Raw genomic sequence first — 17,276 nt, 5'->3', positions numbered from 1 at the left:
CATGTATTTTATTTTTGCTGTATATATATATATATATATAAATGTCATGTTCTTATATGCTGTATGGGACGGGACTACAGATGGAAATTAGCTCAAAGCTAAAATCCGGCTCATTTACACTTGTAAGCATTATTTCTGTTTTAAAGTGTTCATCAATGTGCACTACGGTAGCCCTGAAGAAAATTAAACATTAAAATATGTTATCGATGTCCCCATTCCCAGTTTGTTTTGGGAATAATTGCGATGTTTACTATGTTTTGGTAGCTCTTAACAAAACAGAATTTTGGTAAAAGACTGCGACTCTAAAAGGCAAGTTTGTGATTTTAACACTGTTTCGATGAAACAATACATTATACAATATTACGACTTTTTGCCATATTTTTAACACAATATACTTGTACCTTTTTTTTTTTTTTGTGGTTGTAGGCCCTGGGTAAATTAAAAGGCTGATCTCGGGCACTTTTGTCCACTTTTCCTGGTGCTAGAAACTCAAGTCAGGCATCCCTGGAATCGTCTCAGGGAGTAGATGATCAGTGGGGCCTTGTTTTTACTGAATGATGTGTTTTTTATGGGGAATTAAAATATGAGCTTATTTTTAGGATAACTCTAACCTACATCGTTTTGTATTTCTAAATTGGCAATTTTACCCTTTCGAACCTCTATATAAGATAGTAAAAGATATAAGGGAAATAATTTATTGACAAAGCCAAATCATTTTAAAATATTTATTAACAGGTGAACTGCATAGGATAACTGGATAAGATTACAAAGATCAATCTTCTGACTTCTTGAACTTTGCCAGGTTGCACAAGTCCTGTTTTGACTCATTCTTGGACATCAGTCTCCTGCTAGTCTCCTGAGCTCTGATCCCTCCATCCCTCTTTTCCTGTGAGAAGTACTTAGCAGAAGCCCCGGTCACCATTTTAACAACCCTCTCAATGCTTTGAGTATGGCAAGGCCAGTTGAGTACCTCCATGGGGGTTTTGATGACGTTTTTCACCTCTGAGGTGCGCTTAGCAAGCAGGTTAGTGGCTCTGACACACCTTCTGACCAGCTGATCAAGTCCCCAATGCTGGAAGCATCACAATTGATATCAGGTGTCCTTCTGGTCCTGACAGAGGAGTCCCCCAGCTGAGTGTATGGGTCCCCCTCTTCCAGGCCCGGTTCTACGGGGGTACATAAGGGTGCATTGCACCCTCAGTTGAGTCGTTATGCACCGTCATTTGAAAAATGTAAAGTGAAAAAAAGAATAAATGAAAAGTGAAAAATATTACATATATAATAACAATAACAATAATAGTAGTAATAATAATAATGAGAAGAAGATAGTTGAAATAAAATACATTGTAATTGTGGTTAAATAACATTGTCTGCTGCATTTATTTGGTCAATTTAAACGGTAAGTAACGTTATATTGTCAGGTGACCTGTGCCCCTGCGTGTTCGTCATTTGCAAAGTGACCAGCAGGGAAAAAAAGAAAAACAGACCTTGTTGAAGGTCGCAGGGGCGCCACATTTTGCAAGCGGGTTCCACACAAGTTAAGCAACACACTCTCAAAGTCTCGGAGCGCCAAACACCTTTTTTAAATTTATTTATATTTTCTTCCCCTCCCTCACCAGAACGGTGTCAGATTCTTAGCTCCAGAAAGGATTTTGTGAGAAAGTTTGACGTTCGATTGAAAAAAAAGTTCTGGGTGGGTTGCGGTTTCCATATTTCAGATTCCTGATCTGGGCCCTATTTAGAGGCCCCCTGGAAAAAAATTATCTCTTTAGGCCTTTCCAAAGTCCTTTAAAAACTCATGCAGCACAGTGGCATTTCAAAAGGCCTTAAGGGAAGGTTTTGTTACATTTTAAACCATAACCTTTGACATTTGGCGGCACCAGAGGGATTCATCTGCATCCCCCATCTCCCTGCACTTCTCCTCAAACTCTTTTCCTGTGCTCTCTTGACCTTGTTCTTATCAATCACTTTACTTGTGTTGTCTTCTGTGATAATTCCTGCATCAATCAGAGCTGCAGTTGGTCCCAGCCCTATGCCATACCTTACACTAGCAAGCGAAATATTTGGAATATCATCATAGTTTTTCTGTACTTTTGTTGAAGCTGCAGGCTCAGGTTCAGTTTCAGGGAAGAGCTCAACTTCAGGGACAAACTCATCTTCAGCACCACTCTCCAATTCTAGATCCTCATCACCATCTGCCAAAAATCTCTTAACATCCTTCCTGGCTGCCTTGTCTGCTGCTGCAGCATTTCCCTCCTTGCTCCTTCTCCTTTCCTCAGCCATGTTTTCCATCCCCTGCCTTTCCAATGTCCTCACCTGTCTCTTGTGCTCCTGCAGATCAGGGGCCCCATTTGGTGGGGTCCTTTACTTCCAACCTTCTCTTTCTGTCCCTTGATGTATGCAAGATCTTTTAAAGGAATCCTTTTCTCTCTGCTGCAGGAAAAGTTAATGTGGGCTTGGATCCCACAGCCATCACAGCCTCCCCCCTCACAACTGGTAATCCGACACTTGCAAGTGAAAATATCAAATAATTTGACTAACTTGACACTAAACCTCTCTTTGGCATCAAGTTTGCCCTTCCCAAGGGAAAACTTCACTGCCTGATTCCAGACCTCCTTGAGCTTGGACAACATGATGGTCACCTTTTCATTAATAATACCAGCTGGTCCACTGGGTAGTTCCTCCTACCATCTTTAGTTTGATCCCTCAAGTAGCTGCCATACCTCAGGATATCCCTCACAGTTGGCAGTTCAGACACCAACAGCTCTTGCCCAGGGTTAGGATTACCATGAGCTCAACATAATTATGTACAGTACAAGTCCACAGCCAAGAAAATGTTATTTGCATGTCATTTTATTTATGAGTATGGAATTATGGAATTCTTAACACTGGAGCTTGTTATTATTTAACTTGATAATTTGCTTCAATTTGTGGGCTACAGCCAGTTTATGTTAGCAACACGTTAACAGCTTCACCCTCTGAACGTGTGTACTGTCTGTTCAAAAAACTGCAGGAACCCATAACACAGACAAAAAACATAACCCCCTTCACATCTCAACTATTGTAACGGGTCCCCGATATGACCAGTGATGATACCTGTATTAATAAGCACCTTGCAGATCGCTTCTCTGATTGTTTTATTGCACAACAAAATCATGTATATTAACTTTCTCTTCTATGCATTTCAGTTCTTCATTAACATTCTTTAATTAACACTTCGCTTTCCTGACACAGTTCCACTAACATACATTCAATGTCAGTTACCTTTTTTTGTGATAAAAACATATTTCACTTGAATTTCACATTCAGTAGACATTTATTGTACCTTAAAAACATTTTTCCACAGTATTAAATGCTACTCTTCTAAAAACTTGAAAGTAGCATAGTAGCCCTTTAAACTGTAATGTCGAGCATTAACTGCAAGTCACTCAAATGCATAAACTGGAGAATAATTATGTTACAAGTGTTACAGAAAACATATCCAAGTGTAACAAACATCCAGTATTAACCTTACTGTTTTTTACTAACAGTAACCAACTAATAATTTTCATAAAGCGCATATTTATTCCAAACTCACAATATATATATATATATATATATGTAATAAAACATAATGCACAATGGTACACAGTATCCAAACTCTTTAGGCACTGGTCAGAGGCATTCAAGTAAAGCAGATCACCAGAATCCAATACTGGTAAAAACGTTGCAGAGATCAAATGTTTCCTTGTCTGAAAGGAGAAACCTAACTTTAAAACAACATTTTCAGTGCGACTTGAAAGATAAGTTCTGATCAATAATAAAACCTAGATATGTGTATGTAGTGACCCTTTCAATGTCAATGTCAGTCCCTTGAACAGTACAAATGTTGGGGAGAAAATAAATGTATTGCATTTACTACTAACTTGAGTTTAGATAAATGGGATGGAATAACATCAAAGGCAGACTGGAGTAAATCAAGACTCTGCTCTATAGAAGAGGATGAACAATAAATAACAGTATCATCTGCATAAAAATGGAAAGCAGCATTTGAAAAATTATTAGAGATTATTTACATATATGGTGAAATTATTGGTCCTAATATGGAACCTTGGCGCACACCCTTTCAAATCAAATCAATCAAATCAATTTTATTTATATAGCACATTTATAAATGATTTTTGGGCGAGCCAAAGTGCTGTACAAATAATAAAAATACCCTACAGTAAAGACATTTTACATCTAATACAACAGCAGTTTGTTCAGAATATCAGTATGAGAAGAATGGCAGTTTGACACTGAAGCTTCGAACGGAGCTTCAACCCTGGACTTCCTATTCCATAGAAGCAGTGCTTCAAATCACGTGACATATGACGTCCAAAGCAGCAACTGCTTCAAATCACGTGACATGTGACGTCCGAACCAGCAACTGCTTCATTTCCTGAATGAATCAACTCACTGGTTCGCCGTCCAATCAGGTGATTCAATGCACTGCCTCGTCTCTATTCTGACAGGTGACAGGTTGAAACAGTTTCAAATTTGAGCGCTTCAACAATTTATAACCGCTCTAAACAATGCGCAATGTGTGGGTTGTTGTCGTAGTTTGCGTTGTTGCTGTTGAGTTGTTGTTGGCATTGCATTTTAATTTGGATCAATCATTATAGACCAAGCCAGGAAGAAAGATAGGTCGTTCTGGCTCGTGAAACAATTTGAAATGTGGAGAAGTTGTTAACAAAAAGACTATGAGTAATATAAAAACACTCGAATAGTTTAAGGAATCGATAGCCCAGTGGATAGAGCCGGCGGCCAGGATGCGCTGATGTCCTCCGTGCAGGTGGTTCACAGCCCGGAAGAGTTCAAATTGTAATCATTGCTTTTCAACTTTAATACTTTAATAACTGATAAAAGGCCCTCTCCGCCCAAAAAAATGTCCAGCACTCTCTAGTTTCTTCAAAATAACCCAATACACACAATTATCAATCTTTAATTGCAAATAGAACATGATATTCAGTCTTACTGTGTGTGTGCATCAAATGTTTTTCAAGGCAAAGATACGTTAAACCCACTGCAGCCTTGCACTTCGCCAGGAGAGGTCGCAGTAACTGAAGCTTCGAGAAATGAACCTATTTCCGACACAATTGTCCAAGTGGTTCGATGCTTCATTCAAAGCTTCATTTTGCCATCACTAAACGACACCCTCTGTCCTTAGACCCTCACATCGTACAAGGAAAAACTTCCGGAGAAAACCCACAGTTTAAAGGGGAAAATGGGAGAAACCTCGGGGAGAGCAAAAGAGGAGGGATCCCTCTCTTAAGCCAATCACAACACGTGAATTCATTGGTAAAGGACGGAAATACACCCGAGCAGATTTCGGCCCATTCCCAAACCGCCCCCTACACCAGGGGTATTCAACTAGATTAGGAAGGGGGCCACAATTGTAAAATGTCTTGAAGGCGAGGGCCACAAGACTGACAATGAAAATGAACAAATGCCATTGTTATTGTACAACCAACCATGCAATAATAAATGATTATTATTATTATTATTATTGATATTGTTATTATTATTGTAGTAGTAGTAAAATAGGCAACCAAAATAGTAATGTAGGCTACTGTGGCAGATTTGTGGTCTGCTGCGGAATATAAGGAGGGAGAGCGAGACGCAGTCGGGTAAACGGATATTTATTTCACACAAGGTTCCCGAGGTGGCTAAAACAGAACAATCCCTCAACGGGCAAATGATAACTGGCAGGGGTCTGGATTCTCGTCCTGGCGTAACGTTCGTCTTTCCCTCTGTCCGCCAGTCTCCTACTGAGAGAACAAAAACACACGTGGTTAAATACCACCGCATTCCTATCATTCTAATCCACTTGACAGCTACGTCAATCCCAGGCAATTAGCCGCTCCGCCCCCTGCTTTACAACCTGCCGCTAAACCACGCCCGCCCCCCCATACCACAGCTACTTTATTCTAATGAATCCATATAGATTTGTGTATTATAACACCAAAATGCTGGGTGGCAACAAATACCAGAAAACAATGCTAGGCCTAGGATAGCAAATGCGATCAGTAAGAGGCAGAGGAGGCCTAGAAGTCCGAGATTAACAAAGATGCAAGCATAGGCAGCGTCCCATCATTACAAAATAAATGAAAATAGAAGCTACCTGACAAATCAGTGTGAGAAGTTGCATTTCCGAGCCATAGCCAGTTTGCTGAATTCAGGTCGGTGCGAGGTCAGAGCAAGCTGCATGCACTGGTTGAGATGTTCATCCGTGAGTCGATTGCGATGTTGATTCTTTATCAAGTTCATTGTCGAAAATCCGGACTCGCATATGTAAGTAGATCCAAACATGGTTAACAGGTAGATAGCCAGTCTCCGGCAGTGATGAAACTGATGAGTAGAATGAGCCCAAAACTCGCACAGTCCCTCTTCTCCGAATTTTGCTTTCAGCACATCAGAGCTCTGAATTTGCACCAACTCCAGCTGGAATGCAGCCTCGTCAATACCGGGCATCACGGCTTTCACGGCTGGACAGGACCCGGAAACATCGACCGCAAATGGATTGCGCACAAATAAAAGAACCTGTTTTGGAATCTTGAAGTCGTTGAATCGCTCTGTGAAGTTTTCAGCCAAGCTTTTCAAAAGTCCCTTCATTCCAGCCATTGCTGCGCTGCTCACGGGGACGTTGCGTAGTGTTGGGAAGTGGATCTTCCTCCCCATTACGTCAGGTAGAAAGAGGTCCAGGTTCACCCGAAACGCACTAACCTTCTCAATGATCTCAGCCACACTTGACCCTCCCCCCTGTAGCTGCAGGTTGAGTGTGTTTAGGTGGCCCATGATGTCGCACAAAAAGGCAATCTGTGCAATGAAATCCGGCTTTTGCATGCGTGCAAGTAGGTCTTTAGCTTTGCTTGATTTCTGGCTTGAGAGGAATTCACTCAACTCCTTTCGCAGTGCAAAGAAACGTTCGAGAACACGTCCTCGGCTCAACCAGCGGACATCGTTATGTTGCAATAGGTCTGAGTATGCGGCTTCCTGCTCTTGAAGCAGCATTTTGAACAGTCGGTGCTGCAGACCTGACGTCGAGCGAATATGATTCACAATTTTTACGACAGTCTCCATTGTTTCTTTCAACTCCCCTGACAATTTCGCACACAGAACTGATTGATGTATGATGCAATGCAGTGTGTTCACTGTGGGATGCTCTGCACATAAGCGAGATGCAAAGCCCCTTTCTTTCCCAATCATGGACGGGCAGCCATCGGTAACGAGAAGGTTGATCTTACCTAGATCCAAACCTTTCTCTTCAAAAAAACTCCAAACTGCAGCGAAAATCACTTCACCTGTAGTGCTGGTTGTCAGTGGTAAAAGGCATAACAACTCCTCTTTAAAAACGTCACCATCGAAGTACCTCACAAACAGCGAGAGCTGTGCCGTATCTGTTGCATCGGTCGATTCATCGACAGCGAGTGACATGTACTCTGTCGATTTGAGATCGGCAATTAATGCTGAAAAACAGTCCTCAAACAGTACCTCTACTCTTCGACTTCCCGATGTGTCAGAGAGCGGTACTTGCTTCAAACGGTTCATTATATATTCCTTGTTTTTATCTCCTGCAAAAAGTTCATCCACCATCTCAAGAGTACACTCCTTCACAACTTCAGCGTCAGTGAATGGCTTTCTCTTTTTGGCTAAAGCGAACATCACTCATAGGGAAGCAGCAGTGGCCTTTTCCTGGGCTGTAGAAGCAGTTGTAAGAATAGTGGTTGATGCAGTGTAAGAAGATTTAAGTATTTCTATTTTACCACGTCTAGCTGTGCTACCAGGCGGGTAAGCAGCATTGAAGTTAGCAGCATGCTTGGTCTCATAGTGGCGCCTCACATTAGCAACCTTGCAGACTGAAACAGTTATTTGACATATTAAACATAAAGGTCTAGGATTGGCGTGCGATGGTAAAATAAATACAAAATCATCAGTCCATTTGGGGTTGAAGTGTCGGTTTTCACCGTCAATTTTCCGCCGTTTCTCTCCGCTCATTTTGGATCAGTAACGAGAGTAACGAGATTGACACGATATCGCGATAATTACACGCTGATCAGTCCAATGCAAGATTGCCTTTTAAGAGCTATTGAAGGAGAAATAATTTGGACTTATTTAATTCGGATAACATAATAGCGAACATATATTTACATTTATTTAAATGATTATAAAAATAAATTCTGTAATTAGAATTTTTTTTTTATATATATTTTTTTAATATTTTTTTTATATTGGAATATGGAGTGCGTTCCAGGGGCCACGATAAAGCTCCCCGCGGGCCGTATTTGGCCCGCGGGCCGCCAGTTGAATATCCCTGCCCTACACCCTACCCCTACACCCTACCTCTCCGTTTGCGCGTTCACGCGGAGGGTCTGCCATACTGAGGGCTGTTCCAAACCAACGAGTGTGGAGCGGTGTGGAGGGGGAGTGGGCTATCAAGCCCTCAAACAGCGAGTCTGCAGCACTGCTGACTTGAGACCGGTCTTTAAACTGACCGGAGTCACGCTGTGTGTGTCCGTCAGGAAACACGCTGTTTACAAGTAGTTCCAGCAAACATCCACTGATAAACTGCGATGTTAACAACCTCATGATAACCTCATATGTTTTAACTTAGGATCGTACCTGTGTTTAGTAGAAAAAGGTAAATGTGTGCATTTTATTATAAAGTTGTGTATATTTACAGACTGTTGCAAAAACTAAGAATCTTATAAACATCAGGTTTAAAACCAAAAGTGCTTTACAAAAAAGTAACACAATGAAAGATGTTTTGAGTTTTATTTGAGTTATTAATTTACATTTTTTGTCTATGAGATGCTGATTTGAAACCGTTGTTACATACAGTTACGGCATTTCCTGTTTCTGCCGGAGAGAGGGGAGGCCGTCCCAAAGCTTGCTGCGGTATTTACTCCCTCCATCTGACAGGAGGGAGCCTCGTTGAGCTGCGATTGTGGCTACAGACGGAGTTCGCACCGTCACGGAGGGGTAGGGTTGAGGGAGTGGTTTGGGATTGGGCCAGAGAGTTTCACAGAGAGTGAAACGTCACAGATTACCCAGCATGCCTGAGAAGTACCCGTATGTGCACTCATAGAGCATGCGCAATTTAACCACGCCCCCCAAAAGGCTCGTTGACACATCAAGCACGTCAATTTGCGTATACGTAACAGCACCGCACGTTCTGGATTGTTATGATGGATTTGATATTAACGAATAACGAGGTGGCCCCGGCAGCGGCAGTTAGCAGCTAGATGCAGCTGCTAGCTCTGGCTCCCTCTAAAAAAAGTGCCATCTTCTGTCAACAGGAAGAACTGAGCCTCCCAACCAGCATTCTGACCATGAGTCTGACTCACTAGTATATGAAGCTCAGCACAAGCTCTTTCAGGAAGACTGGGTATGTATACATTCACTCCCCAGCTGCTTATAATCAGCTCATCACGGGCGCTGTCTTTAACCTATTACATTCACCTCATTCTCCAGCAGCCAATCACCGAGCATGGTCTCTGATCCAGCTAGGCAGCGGACATACGTGCTGAGACTGAGTAGACGGAGATAGGAGTGAACGTTGAAGTGAGTGCGAGATTGAGAGCAGCTGGTGGAATGGCTTCTCTGAGTCCTGGAGAGGAGGATATGGAAAGTGCATCTGAAGGAGGATGGAATGAAGTAAGGAAAAAGACTTAAAGAAAGAAGATAGACATGTCAAGTGACAGTCTTAGTGAATCTGATTCACAGAATGAATTGAAGAAAGTAAAGAAAAGGATTGAGAATGAAGAGTGGAAAGTGATTGTGGAGTTTGGTGAGCAATCCGCAGCTAAGCTACATCCAGTGGCCCTGACTAAAGCAATTCACAAAGAAATTGGATCGATAAAACAAGCAAGATTTCTGAGCAAAGGACGGATGTTGGTTGAGTTGATTAATGCAAGACAACAGGAAAAGTTACTGAAAATGAAGACCCTGAATGAAGTTCGAATTAAATGCCATGTTCCTGGAGCAAATCGGAAAATACTTGGAGTTATCAGTGGAGTTCCCATAGAAATAGGCATAGAAGAACTCAAGAAGGAAATTAAAGGGGGGAAAGTGACTGTAGTAAAGCGTCTTCCTACTAGGTATCAAGGTAAGATAGTGGATAGTTTGTCTGTTCTTCTTCAGTTTGAAGAAACAATGCAACAGAAGATAATGATCGGTTGCATGAGCTTTCCAGTAAGAGAATTCATCCCTAAACCTCTGCGGTGCTTTAAGTGCCAAAGGTTTGGGCATGTGGCAGACAAGTGCAAAGCAACTAAGCCCAGGTGTCCAACATGTGCGGGCGAACATGAATATGGTAGTTGTACTGCAGGTGCTAAGGTGAAATGTTGTAACTGTGGTGGGGAACATAGTGCTGCGTATCAGGGCTGTGAAGTGCAGAAAAAGGCCAAGGAGGTGCAGAGATACAAAGTGCAAAATAAAGTCTCATATGCTGAAGCAACAGAAAAGGTTTCACTAAACATAGCTAGGAAATCCCAAGTAGCATCAAGTATTTTCTCTTCAAAAGATTTTCCCAAACTCCCACAGGCAAAGGAAAGCCCCACAAAGTGTTCACATAAGTGTGTGATAGGAGAGGATGCATTGATTGTTAATAAGTACAAGTTTGTGGCCTTTATTGGAAAAGTGGTGAATGTTGCGTTACAACAGACAAAAAAGAGGTCAAGACTGAAGACAATAGTGGAGGCAGCAGGTGAATTTTTGGGGATAAAGGATATAACCGTTGAAATGATACATGAAATGCTAGCCACCAATAATGATGATTCACAGATTGAGTAGATGAATGGTTTTTCTCATTCTGCAATGGAATGCTAGAAGCCTTATTGCAAATGGACAAGAATTCAAGACCTATATATATCAGTTAAAAGAAAAACCAGACGTTATTTGTATTCAAGAAACATGGCTGAAGACTCATTTGGACTTCATAATTGGGGGATATACTGCTATAAGACAAGATAGAAATGATGGCCAGGGAGGGGGATGTGCAATCTTTATCAGAGAAGTCATGTCTTATAGTAAGCTAACTTTTAAGAACAGTCATGATTTAGAAATAGTGGGTGTAGAAGTTTGGATTAATAAAAGGAAAATTAGTGTCCTGAATTTTTATAATCCATGTAATAAACTCAGAATAGAGGAATTAGACAGTCTCTGCCAAGGAAATGAAATAATATGGTGTGGTGATTTCAATGCACATAATACAATGTGGGGAGGGAGATCAACAGATTACAACGGACAGGTGGTGGAGGATTTAATGGAGGCAAAGGAATTAGTTTGTTTAAATAATGGGCAAGGTACAAGGATCAATTTTAGAGATGGAACAGAGTCTGCGATCGACCTAACTCTTGTAACAAGTGAATTAGCTTCTGGTAGCAGTTGGGAAGTATTGACAAATAACAGTATTGGGAGTGATCATCTTCCAATTATAATCAAGTTTGATATAAATCATGTGGTTGAGCTAGACGGTATCATGAGATGGACTTTTTCTAAAGCAAATTGGGAGATGTTTGCTAAATTGTGCGATAATGAATTGGATCAGATTGATATGGCAGAAAGTATTGATGAAATAAATGAGCAATTTACTTCAAATATAATTAAAAGCGCTAATCAAACTATTGGGAGTAAAACTGGGAAACTTGGTAAATGTGTTAAGATGGTACCGTGGTGGAACAAAGACTGTAATGATGCAATCCGAAACAAAATCAGGCTGTTTCGAAAGCTAAGAAAGACACATTCATTACATAATTTATTAGAATATAAAAAGGCACAGGCTCAGGTAAGGAACATTGTTAAAAGAGCAAAAAGTGAGTGTTGGAGGGGATTCTGTTCAAGTATTGGGAGAACTACACCATTAGATAAAGTATGTGGAATGATTAAGAAGATGAGGGGAATAAGACATCAGAGTAACCTGCCAGTATTAGAGATTGGAGGGGAAGTTGCCACTGGTGCTTTGGAGAAGGCAGAAATTCTAGCTGAAAATTTTGTCAAAGTTCATTCTTCGGAAAATTTGACAGAAGAAGGTAAGATCAGGAGGCAGGAAGTGTTAGATGAGCATCCTAATGTATATGAAGAAAGACATTCGTCGCAGAGTGTTGTAAATATACCTTTCTCTATTCAAGAGTTGAGAAGAGCATTAAGTAAGTGTAAAATGACTGCTCCTGGGAAAGATAATGTATGTTATATAATGTTGACCAAATTAAGTGATTTTGCCTTAGGAAAGCTGCTGGAGATGTACAATAAGATCTGGGAGAAAGGGAAGCTGCCAATAATATGGAAAGAGTCAGTCATTATTCCTATTAGGAAACCTGGGAAAGATCCAACCAGTCCAGGCAGTTATAGACCTATAGCTCTGACATCACACTTGTGTAAAGTTATGGAAAGAATGATAACAGAAAGGCTAACATACTACATTGAGAAAAATGAACTAATGACTCCGTATCAGAGTGGGTTTAGAAGAGGGCGGAGTACTTTAGATCCACTGCTGTGCCTGGAGTCTGAAGTCAGGAAAGCCCAAGCGAACAAGGAGTGTGTTGTAGCTGTATTCTTTGATGTGGAAAAAGCTTACGATATGATGTGGAAGGAAGGATTATTAATAAAACTGGACATTATGGGTCTGGGAGGTAATGTATATAATTGGATTATGGATTTTTTGTTTGGCCGTGCCATCAGAGTCCGAGTTGGCAAGTCATATTCTCGCAGGCATGAAGTTGAGAATGGAACCCCGCAGGGGAGTGTCATCAGTCCTCTTTTATTTTCTATCATGATCAATGATATATATACACAAGTAGGATCTGATATTGGTAAGTAACTTTTTGCAGATGATGGAGCTATTTGGAAAAGGGGCAGAAATGTAAAATATATTGTAGCTAAGATTCAGGAAGCCATTAGGGAAATTGAAAGCTGGTCTCTGACATGGGGGTTTAGATTGTCGGTGGAAAAAACTGAAACTTTATTTTTTACGAGGAAAAGGATAGGTGAGGAGGTTAGGTTAAAACTTTATGGACAAGATCTAAAGAAAGTGAAGACATTTAAATTTCTGGGAATATGGTTGGACGAGAGAGTCACATGGAGTACTCACATTGATAAAGTCGTAGATAAATGTAAAAGGGTTTTAAATGTTATGAGGTGCTTGGCAGGCACTAAGGTGGGGGGCTGATAAAGCTGCTTTGAGGAACGTATACACGGCCTTAATTAGATCAGCCATAGAATACGGACTAATAGTGTATGGGTCAGCTGCATACTCTTCTCTTCAAAAATTAAATAGAGTCCAGGCACAAGCACTAAGGATATGCTGTGGGGCAGTCAGATCTACACCAGTGTCGGCACTTCAGGTAGAGGTCGGAGAAGTACCTATTTCTTTGAGGAGAAAGCAGTTAATTGTTAATTACTGGGCAAATCTACAGGGTCATAAAGATACTCACCCTACTAAACAAACTGTACACACAAGTTGGGAAAGTAACAAAATAAAAAAAGAAAGTTTTTGTTTTTGTGTTTCGGAAATATGTAAGGAATTCAAAGTTAAGGAATGGAATATTAGTCCGACGGTGTTGTTATCAGCTGTTCCACCATGGTTGCTACCTCAACCTATAGTAGATTTATCACTATTGAAACGGGTACATTCAATGGAAAACAAATTCAATGTACAGGCTTATGTGAACACTGTTCTATATGAACAATATGGCCACTTTATACAAATATTTACTGATGGATCCAAAAATCCAGAAAATGGTTTAACGAGTTGTGCATTTTATGTTCCTGAGTTAAAAGTCAAAGTGGGAAAGCGTACAAGTGATCACATTGCAGTATATACAGTAGAGATGATGGCTATCTCTCTAGCACTTCAGTGGGTAGAGGAAATACAGCCAATGCGAGTGGTCATTTGCTCTGACTCCAGTGCAGCTCTGGAGAGTATAAACAACTTCTCTTCAGAATGTCGTCAGGATATTTTACATGAAATTTTACAAAGCATGTTTAGGTTAGTTCATCTGGGAATTGTTGTTCAATTTGTGTGGGTTCCAGCGCATGTGGGCATTAGAGGGAATGAAGTAGTGGATCAACTGGCAAAATGTGGTTTGAAAGCAAACCAGATTGATATTAGTGTACCCATCAGTAGAGCAGAAGTCAAATCTTTTACTAAAGTGGTTATCAAGCAACAATGGCAAAAACTATGGGACAGTAACACCAAAGGAAGACATTTATATCAGATACAAAGGGAAGTAGGAACAGGAAGCACGTGGGGTAGTAGTAGAAGAGAGCAGAGCATCAACAGCAGGATAAAATTGGGACACTCTGGACTAAACTCATCACTGCATCTGATTGGAAAACATCCAAATGGCAATTGTGATGGTTGCCAACAACCAGAGACAATACATCATGTATGTTTTAGCTGCCCGGACTATAACAGACAAAGATTCATTCTGAAAACTGCACTGGAACAACTCAACATCAAGGACATGGATTTCAAGGCAATATTTGAAAGTAAATCAAGAAATGAAGCAAACAAGCTGATCTTCAAATTCCTCAAAAGCACTGGTCTGAGGACAAGGATTTAGTATGAACATTTAGTAACTAAACAGTAGGTGGCGATATATGCTCCAAGTGGAAGCGATTCGCCATTAAAGAAAAGAAGAAGAAGCCAATCACCGAGCTGCATCCACACTTTAAAATGGTTCTGCTCTCTCCTGCAGTCAGCTGTGATTTCAGGTGTTCATGCTGCCGCCCGCCTCCTCTCCACCCACCTCCGTTCATCATATCCAGAGCCAGGAGAGCTAATCCAAAGACCTCATCACACCTCCTCTTCATCCCATCACCTCATCAAATCCAGATCTTCATCATCATCACCAGTGTCTAGACCCCGGGGAGGTTCCCATATGCTCACGGCTGCATTTCCCCCTTTAGATATAAGATTTCAAGATCGGGGTCTAATCGCCAAAGACTTAACATTTATCATATGACATGTGTCAATAAACTTGTTCTTTAAACAAAATGAAGTCTCTCTTGATTGAACTGTCTGGACCCCATCCTCAACTTTTTTTCAAACCATAAAATGCCTCCATAGGGCTTTCCTGTTGATCATGGTTGGTGGATTTTTTAATATAATAATTGCAATCAATTTTCATTTCTTATTTTTGTGAATTTCTATATAAAATGCTGATTTCTACCTGAAATGCTTATGTATTTTTAATTACATTTTCGTAAAGCTTTGACTTTTTCAGCTGAATAATAGATGGTTTTGTTCAGCATTGCCAGCTTCACTGTTGAGCTTTATGTTGTGCCCAGCATTCTCCTGTGCTCTTAAATCAAAATGTGGATAAGCATAAAACAACACTAAAATAAACACTACAATACAACTTGTTATTTGACACACACAAGGTTGTTCATTTGTGTGTATAAATATACAACACAGGCTATATACATATATATACATATACAAGTATAATTAATATAACTGTTAATTTGATTAGAGCTTTGACACATATCTTTATTTATATATGTATAAAGACTTCCTCGGGCTCCTCCGCTCCCTTCACTGGCTTCCGGTAACTGCTAGAATCCACTTCAAGACAATGGTACTTGCGTACCATGCTGCGAATGGATCTGGCCCTTCCTACATCCAGGACATGGTTAAACCGTACACCCCAGCACGTGCACTCCGCTCTGCATCAGCCAAACAGCTCGCTGCACCCGCACTGCGAGGGGGACCCAAGTTCCCATCAGCAAAAACACGTGGGTTTGCTATCCTGGCTCCAAAATGGTGGAATGAGCTCCCCATTGACATCAAGACAGCAGAAAGCTTACACATCTTCCGGAGCAGACTGAAAACTCATCTCTTTCGACTCCACTTCGACCGATAGAACTATTAACAAAGCACTGGCTTATCTAAAGCCAGTTGAGTAGCACTTGAAATGTTTTAGCTCTATGAAACCTGATGTACTTACTGTATATGATTCTGTTTTCTTCAAGTTTGTACTTTGTTGGTCGAACGCACTTATTGTAAGTCGCTTTGGATAAAAGCGTCAGCTAAATGCAATGTAATATAATGTAATATCATATGGTATAGCTAATTAATCTGGGTCAAAACGTGTTGTGCCCACATGCAAAGGTTGTAAACTCTGGCTTATCCCTGTGTGGTATTATAGCAATAGCAAACAGCAATGTTCAACTCCTTTGATGGTAGGCCTATATTGCCTTCATGGGCGTAGGAAGCATCCTGAATGTGGGAGGGACATTTTTAACGGGGGGTTTGGGGATCCCCCCACGAAAAAAAAAAAAAGTTTTCCTGTATTCTGGTGCATTTTAACAGGTGGTTTGATACTTTCATGTGGCTATACTAGCATGAGGAAAATGATGGGTACATTTTGTAATTTCATCCAGTAGTAAAGAAAGGAAACATATTTGATTAATAATTCAGAGCCGTCTTTGAATTAATAAAAAGCAGTTTAAATGCCCATTTTTTTTACATTTATATACAACAATAAATATTTGTGAGTGCATTGAGAGACATTGTTGTGGAGAGTCATTTATATATAAATCACAATATACATTTGTGAATCCTTCTGTGAGCATTTATTAATATTGAGACTGATCTGACTCCATACAGATGTTAAGTTCACCAAGGAATGGTATCGACTTAAATGTTCAAATACATGTTGCTCTTCTGTCTATATTGGTCATATGATGCCCCTTGACTGAAATGTTTCCTGTTCAATATCCCGACTGATTTCCTTAAAATTCTGGGATGAGAGTCCACATCACAATTTACTCTAAACTGTCATTTCCCTTTCATCACTCACCTCAGCAATGAACCTCTCTCCACTGTCCCTGTATTCTGCCTCTGACTCACTCAAGCGCCTAGATGTCAACAGAGGTGGTGAAGTGATCATTATTTATTGAGCAGTATACTCTTTCACATTGAATCATAACAAGTCATACTGAATGTAAATACAACTGACTCTAAAGTAAGTCCCAGTCTGTGACATTGGACATTTTGAAGACTCAAAGTCCCAAGCAGTAGGTAAAATGTTAGCTAGTCTATGTAATGTGCACAGAAAATAAATAGTTAACTGAATACTGGGATGGAAATTGCCTATAAGCACTCAGTAAAACATAAACATACACACAAATCTTCTGAATGATTAGAAGTATAATTAAAACATAATGCACCTTACCATTTTGAGAGAGAGTACCTAAGTTAAAGAACTCAGAAAATAATCTCTTATCAAACTGAGGCTCCAGTAAAACACACT

The 17,276-nt window shown here is 40.4% G+C and overlaps 1 long non-coding RNA gene across 1 annotated transcript; it reads left to right on the top strand.

Moving 5' to 3' along the window:
• The first annotated feature begins 739 nt into the window (after positions 1 to 739).
• On the top strand, positions 740 to 16,529 carry LOC307017396. The gene is made up of 2 exons (XR_013802171.1): positions 740 to 9,406; positions 9,493 to 16,529. It is a non-coding gene; the product is annotated as an uncharacterized lncRNA (long non-coding RNA).
• Positions 16,530 to 17,276: the final 747 nt, after the last annotated feature.

The sequence above is a fragment of the Notothenia rossii genome, assembly GCF_949606895.1.
Source record: "Notothenia rossii genome assembly, chromosome: 8".
Classification (NCBI taxonomy): domain Eukaryota; kingdom Metazoa; phylum Chordata; class Actinopteri; order Perciformes; family Nototheniidae; genus Notothenia; species Notothenia rossii.
This window is presented reverse-complemented; position numbering and strand designations above follow the sequence as displayed.